At 43.3% G+C, this 7,440-nt stretch overlaps 1 pseudogene; it reads right to left on the bottom strand.

Moving 5' to 3' along the window:
• Window positions 1–7,440, bottom strand: part of LOC117997986 — a 9,081-nt pseudogene continuing 1,641 nt past the window's right edge.

Genomic DNA, 7,440 nt, shown 5'->3' on the forward strand with positions numbered 1-7,440 from the left:
GCTTGAACTTACGACCATGATGAAGAGTTGCATGCTCTACTGAATGAGCTGGCCAGGTGCCCCACTTTAGGTTTCTCATGACATCAGGAGATTTAGTTCCTTGTCCAGACAAAACAGAGCCTGGACACACTGGAGCCATGGCTCATGAGAACAAAGGGGCCTACAGTTGGGAAAAATCTGTTGTTCAAGGCAGAGATGTTCACCAGCAACCAACTGGGATTATTAATAAGAACAGTGCAGACTTGGAAGGTGGAAGACGGTATAAAATGATACAAGGGTGCTCCCAAGGACAAGGATTCTTTGGGTGACTGTGGACCTGGGGATGCATCTTGGGGAGAGATTGTTTGTATGAACGTTCCTGACCCACTGCTTGTGCTTATGCAAGATGGAAACCATGGAGCCACTGGCTCACAGCATGACCCCCAAGCAGCAGATATCAGAGAATGATAACAATGTTGCCTGTAGTGATAGTGTGGTTTTGTTATTACCTACCCCAGAACAGTATCCCAAATCCTTTTGCATTGTGATGTTTGCATTGTTCCATTTGCCAGTCACACACACAGGAAAAGAGAGATTTACCAGTATTGGCAGGATCCAGCACAACGAAACAAAGGAGCCAATGCGCCTGGGAGGTTTTACTTTTAAGTTCTGCCCATGTGGAGTTTCTGGGGCTGATTGTGATGGCCTGGAAGATACCCAAGAGGCAGGTGCTGCTGATGGACACACCCGTTCCCACCCTGTGAAGATAGAAAACAAGTTTGCATCTGACATCATCAAGGAAGTCTTTCAAATCAAGAGCTGCCACTGTCTGGGGACTGACTCCTTTAGAAAGCAGGGCTAGAGTTGGCTCTAAGCAGGTGCTTGAGCATCAAATCTGTGGATCTCACCCTGCGCCCAGTAGAGTAAAGGAGGAGATAATGGTAGAGAAGAGAGAAATTTCCAGTGATTGTGAATCCTGTCTGTGATAAGAAGATTGTTCCGATGGCCACATTCCTGAAGCCATTCTGCCAGCTTACAGTGACTGATAAAATTCTTTTGTCTTAAGAGTCAGAGGATCCTGCATGGGAATATGATGTATGGGCTGCATTTATCATGTCCACTGCAGTTCGATATTCTCCACTTACCATTGGTTCCCCATTAGAAATGATCATAGTTCTATAATTTTTAGCAGCATCTCTCCCCTTGGTGATGTGTTTGTACATAAGAGGAACAGACACAACAGCCATATCAAAGTGCAGGGTCCTTTAGTGTCATTCAAAGATATTATAAGTTCCTGGATATGTTTATTGTTAATGTTACTAGTCTAAGTTTTTATTTTTTAAAGATTTTATTTATTTATTTGAGAGAGAAAGAATGAGAGACAGCATGAGAGGGAGGAGGGTCAGAGGGAGAAGCAGACTCCCTGCTGAGCAGGGAGCCCGATGCGGGACTCGATCCCGGGACTCCAGGATCATGACCTGAGCCGAAGGCAGTCGCTTAACCAACTGAGCCACCCAGGCGCCCTAGTCTAAGTTTTTAATACTCTATTAGTAATTATTATTTTTTATTTTTTTTTTAAAGATTTTATTTATTTATTTGAGACAGAGAGAATGAGATACAGAGAGCATGAGAGGGAGGAGGGTCAGAGGGAGAAGCAGACTCCCCGACGAGCAGGGAGCCCGATGCGGGACTCGATCCAGGGACTCCAGGATCATGACCTGAGCCAAAGGCAGTCACTTAACCAACTGAGCCACCCAGGCGCCCAGTAATTATTATTTTTATCACGAGGAAAACTCCCACAAGTAGCAGCACTTCTCACTTTCACTTCCCCTAGCTCCTGCTTTCCAGTACCTGCAATGGGTCCACATATTGGGACTCTCCCTTTCTCACAATGGACTCTTTGGGAGCCCATCCACAGTCCCCTTTTCATACTCCCTTGGAACCAGGTAGGCACACCACCCACCCCAGTGGTGGCTGCATGAACGCTTTCTAGATGTAGCCACTTGGATCCCGGAGAGCTTGCCAGTAGCCACCAAAGCCCCTGGGAATTGGGGACTTGAGTGATCATGATAGCCAGTGTTGGCTGGACCCCAGGGAGGACATGGGGATGCTATGCCTGCCCACACCCAACACCCTTGGGAGCCCTAAGGACTGAGGCTTGGCATTGAGAAAGCTGGCCTGTTTCCTGAGCAACTTAGCTGAAAGCTGAATGTTTTGGGGAAAGGGGGGGGGGGCGTCCTGAGGGGGAGTCAGGCTCCTGTGAGGGAGGAAGCATGCTGGGATGGAAAACTGCAGCTCACTGCCACCAGGGGCGGCCACAGGAGAGCCTTCCAGTCCCAGGCCTTAACTGGCACATGGTGGCCCCACCAGGGCCTCCTGGAGTCCGGGGTGCTTGGAGGCCTCACAGTCTGCACTTGGAACCTTCCATGTAGTTCCTTTCCCACTTTCACTGGGGGCACGGCAGGGTCCAGGTGCTGGGTGGTGGTGTCTGGGTCACACCAGCGGAGTGATGCTTCTTGAAAATCAAGTTGACATTTTTGTCTTCCTGTACTTTCTCGAGGGTGTATTCCTTTGGGGTCTTAGATGGAGCTCTTTTTAACACTTTCTCCCAGGTTAGTATGGATTGATCACTTTTAGGGCAGAGGCTACAGCTTTGGAAAAATCATCTCTTCTTTTTAATTACTCCACCATCCTTTTTAAGTCCTCTTCCCCCCTTTCACCTTCCTTTGAAATCTTAAGTCTGGAGGAAACAGGATAAACCCTCAAAGAAAAGTGGTTTCTTTTCAATGGGCACTCTTCTGCGAGTTTGGGGTGAGGCACTAAGGTCGTGTAGGTGTGCAATGATCGACTGTTGTGGGCCATCAGGTTTCAGGGGTTACCTGTCACCCTGAGGCCATCTGTCTCCAGTTTCCTCTCACCCTTGCACACTTCCACCGTTCTGCCCTTATTGAATTATAGTGCATAGAGTGGAGAGTGAGCAGGAGAACCAGGCTGATATTTTAAATATGTGGCAGTGTTCTTTGGTGGTCTTCAGGCAGATTTTTAAGAGCTGAAAGAAAAAAAAGTTATTTGCCTTATAAATTAGCATCAGTCTTGCTTTCTTTTTTCTCTCCTCTCCCTGTAAAGACAGAAACTTGAAATTGTTTGGTGCTAGGTGTTTTTTGTTTGTTTTGTTTTACTGTTCTATTAAGTTTTTAAAATTTAAATTCCAGTTAATATACAGTGTAATAAAATTTCAGGTTGTACAATATAGTGATTCAACACTTCCATGCCTCACCAAGTGCTCATCTGGAAGTGCATTCCTTAATCTCCCTCACCTATTTAGCCCACCTCCCCCCCACCTCTCCTCTGGTAACCATCAGTTTGGTCTCAATAGTTAAGAGTCTGTTTCCTAGTTTATCTTTTTTCCCTTTGCTTGTTTGTTTTGTTTCTTAAATTCTACATACGTGTGCAATCATATGCCATTTGTCTTTCTCTGACTGGCTTATTTCACTTAGCATTGTATTCTCTTGCTCTAACCATGTCGTTACAAATGGCAAGATTTCATTCTTTTTTATGACTGAAAAATATTCCATTGTATACATTCACCACAACTCCTTTACCCATTCATCTGTTGATGGACATGGGCTGCTTCCATAATTTGGCCATTGTAAATGATGTTGCAGTAAACGTCAGGGTGCATGTATCCTTTTGAAAATTACTGTTTTTGTATTTTGGAGGTAAATACCCAGCAGTGCAATTAATGGATCATAGGGTTGTTCTATTTTTAACTTTTTGAGAAACCCCCATACTGTTTTTCACAGTGGCTGCACCAGTTTGCATTCCCATCAATGGTGCAAGAGGGTTTCTTTTCTCTCCACATCCTCACCAGCTCTTGTTTTTTTCCTGTTTTTGATTTTAGTCACTCTGACAGGTGTGAGGTGATAGCTCATTGTAATTTTGATTTGCATTTCCCTAATGATGAGTGATGTTGAGCATCTTGTCAAGTATCTGCTGGCCATCTGGATGTCGTCTTTGGAGAAATGTCTATTCATGCCTTCTGCCCATTTTTTAATTGGATTATTTGTTTTTTGGGTGTTGAGTTGTATCAGTTCTTTATATATTTTGGATACTAACCCTTTATCAGATAAGACATTTGCAGATATCTTCTCCCATTCCATAGGTTGCCTTTTAGTTTTGTTGATTGTTTCCTTCACTGTGCAGAAGCTTTTTATTTTGATATAGTCCCAATAGTTTATTTTTGTTTTTATTTCCCTTGCTTAAGAAGCCATATCTAGAAAAATGTTGCTATGGCCAATGTCAGAGAAATCACTGCCTCTCTTCTAGGATTTTTAGTTTCAGGTCTCACAGTTAGATCATGGATCCATTGTGAGTTTTTGTGTATGGTCTAAGTAAGTGGTCCAATTTCATTCCTTTATGTATAGCTGTCCAGTTTTCCTAACACCATTTGCTGAAGAGACTGTCTTTTTCCCATTGCATATTCTTGCCTCCTTTGTCAAAGATTAATTGACCATATAATTGTGGGTTTATTTTTGGGTTTTCTATTCTGTTCTATTGATCTATGTGTCTGTTTTTGTGCCAGTACCATAAGGTTTTGATTCCTACAGTTTTGTAATATAAGTTTAAGTCTGGTATTGTGATACATCCAGTTTTGTTTTTCTCTTTATTTTTTTTATTTCCCTTCCCCTCCCCTCCTTGTTTTTCTTTTTCAAGACTGCTTTGGCTATTCAAGGTCTTTTGTGGTTCCATACAAATTTTAGGATTGTTTGTTCTAGTTCTGTGAAAGATGCTGTTGATAATTTGATAGGGATTGCATTAAATATGTAGATTGCTTTGGGTAGTATAGACATTTTAATATTCTTCCAATGCATGAGCATGGAATGTCTTTCCATTTCATTGTGTTGTCCTTGGTTTCTTTCAGCAGTGTTTTATAGTTTTCAGAGTAGAAGTCTTTCATCTCTTTTGTTAAGTTTATGCCTAGGCATCTTATTATTTTTGGTGCAATTGTAAATGGGATTGTTTTCTTAATATCTCTTTCTGTTGCTTCATTACTGGAATATAGAAATGTAACATATTTCTGCACATTGGTTTTATATCCTTCAGCGTTATTGAATGTATAAGTTCTAGTAGTTTTTTGGTGGAGTGTTTACAGTTTTTCTATGTATAGTATCACGTTATCTGCAAATAGTGAAAGTTTTACTTCTTCCTTAGTAATGGGAGGACTTTTATTTTTGTTGTTGTCTGATTGCTGTGGCTAGGACTTCCAGTACTATGGTGAATAAGGGTGGTGCGAGTGGACATCCTTGTCGTTTTCCTCACCGTAGGGGAAAAGCTCTGTTTCTCCCCATTGAGTTAGCTACAGGTTTTCCATATAAGGCCTTTTATTATGTTGAGGTATGTTCCCCTTAAACCTATTTTGTTGAGGGTTTTTATGATTGGATATTGTACTTTGTCAAATGCTTTTTCTCCATCTATTGAAATAATCATATGTTTTTTATACTTTTTCTTACTGATGTGATATATCACATTGATTTGTGAATATCGAACCATGCTTGCATCCCAGGAATAAATTCTGCTTGATTGTGGTGAATGATTTTTTAAATGTATTTTTGGATTTGGTTTGCTAGTATTTTGTTGAGGATTTTTGTATCTATGTTCATCAAGGATATTGGCTTGTATTTTTCTTTTCTTTTTTTTTTTTTTTTTTGTGGTGTATTTATCTGGTTTTGGTATCAGAGTATTGCCTGTGAAGCCATATGGTCCTGGACTTTTGTTTATTGGGAGTGTTTTGATTACTAATTCAGTTTCATTGCTGGTAATTGGTCGCTCAAATTTTCTATTTCTTGCTGCTTCAGTTTTGGTAATTTATAAGTTTCTGGGAACCTATCCATATCTTCTAGGTTGTCTGATTTGTTGGCATATAGTTTCTCATAATATTCTCTTACAGTTGTATTTCTGTGGTGTCAGTTGTTATTTCTCCTCTTTCATATCTGGTTTTGTTTATCAGAGTACAGTTTCTCCTTTTTTTTTTTTCTTTTGAGGAGTCCAGCTACAGGTTTATTGATTTTGTTGATCTTTTCAAGGAACCAGCTCCTGGTTTCTTTGTTCTATTGTTTTCTTAGTTTTTATTTCATTTATTTCTGCTCTAATCTTTATTATTTACTTCCTTCTGCTGGTTTTGGGTTTTGTCTGTTCTGCTTTTTCTAGCTCCCTCAAGTGTTAGTTGTTTGAGATTTTCTTGCTTCTTGAGGTAGGCCTGTATTACTTTCCTATTAGAACTGCTTTTGCTGCACGCCAAATATTTTGGACTATTGTTTTTTTTCATTTGTTTTCATGTAAGTTTTGATCTCTTCTTTGATTTCTTGTTTGACTCATTGATTGTAGCATGTTCCATGTATTTGTGTTCTTTCCAGAATTTTCCTTATGACTGATTTCTAGTTTCATAGCATTGTGGCTGGAAAAATGTTGGTAAAAATGGCATATTTTGCATCGGTAGGTTTTCACATTTCACATTCCCATTTGCATCCCTTGTACAGACAGGTGCACTCCTTCCTTAGTTAAATTGCTTAAATTCTGGATCCAGCCCTGGCCCCACATTTTGGATCCAGCCTAAGTTCCTGGATCCAGCCGAGGCCCCACATCGACTCCCCACCGACGACGGGGTCCCAGACCACGGAGTCTGGGTGGCCTCTCCAAGGAGCAGCGTCTCTACCTCTAGGACAAAACCGTTTTTAACGAAAACCGTCTCACCTTGAGAAAACGTAAACACGTTAGCTTTCAACACAAGTGGTCCAAACGACTATAGCTCTACCTTAGACTGTTGGAGACATCAACTTAAAATAGGCAGGCAGTACCCCTGTCCCACAGGACGCAACAGAAACTCAAAGGATTGGAAATTCCAAAGAAAGAAATTCCAAAGAAGGTCCTGGGGGCGGGCCGGAGGAGACCAGGCCCCACCCAGGCCCCCGTCCCGCGGTCCTGGCCTCGCCCCTGAAGGTCCAGCCAGGGGGATAGCTGGGGCGCGCCCAGAGCCCGAAACTCTCAGCCCAGCTTCCGCCCGGCCCCGCCCTCCCGTCTCGACGGATCTTATCCGTTTCCCTCCCATTACCGGAAGCGCTCGCCCCAACCCGTCTCCCGGAACTGCGGCCCACTTCGGGCCCGTGCGTGTGTCCGGGTCGTTCCCGGAAGCGCCGCACCCAGGCCCCGCTCGAGCCCCGCCCTCAGACGGTGAGCGTCGGGCCAGGCCACGTTTCACAACCCGCCGATTGCCGGGCTCGCTCCGTCAGGCACGCTCCACCCCGTGGTCACTGAATTCTCGCCCTGGCCCGAAACTTACCTTACCCCTCCCTTTGCCGGAAGCGCTCGGCGCAGGCCACGCCATAGCGCCGCCCTTCCGTCAGCGCGCACGCGCGGTTTTTTACAGACTTCCGGGCCCTCAAGCGGCTGGGTCGCCTAGAAGGT

Source organism: Mirounga leonina, unplaced genomic scaffold (assembly GCF_011800145.1).
Source record: "Mirounga leonina isolate KUSES-001 unplaced genomic scaffold, KU_Mleo_1.0 Mir_376, whole genome shotgun sequence".
Taxonomy (NCBI): Eukaryota; Metazoa; Chordata; class Mammalia; order Carnivora; family Phocidae; genus Mirounga; species Mirounga leonina.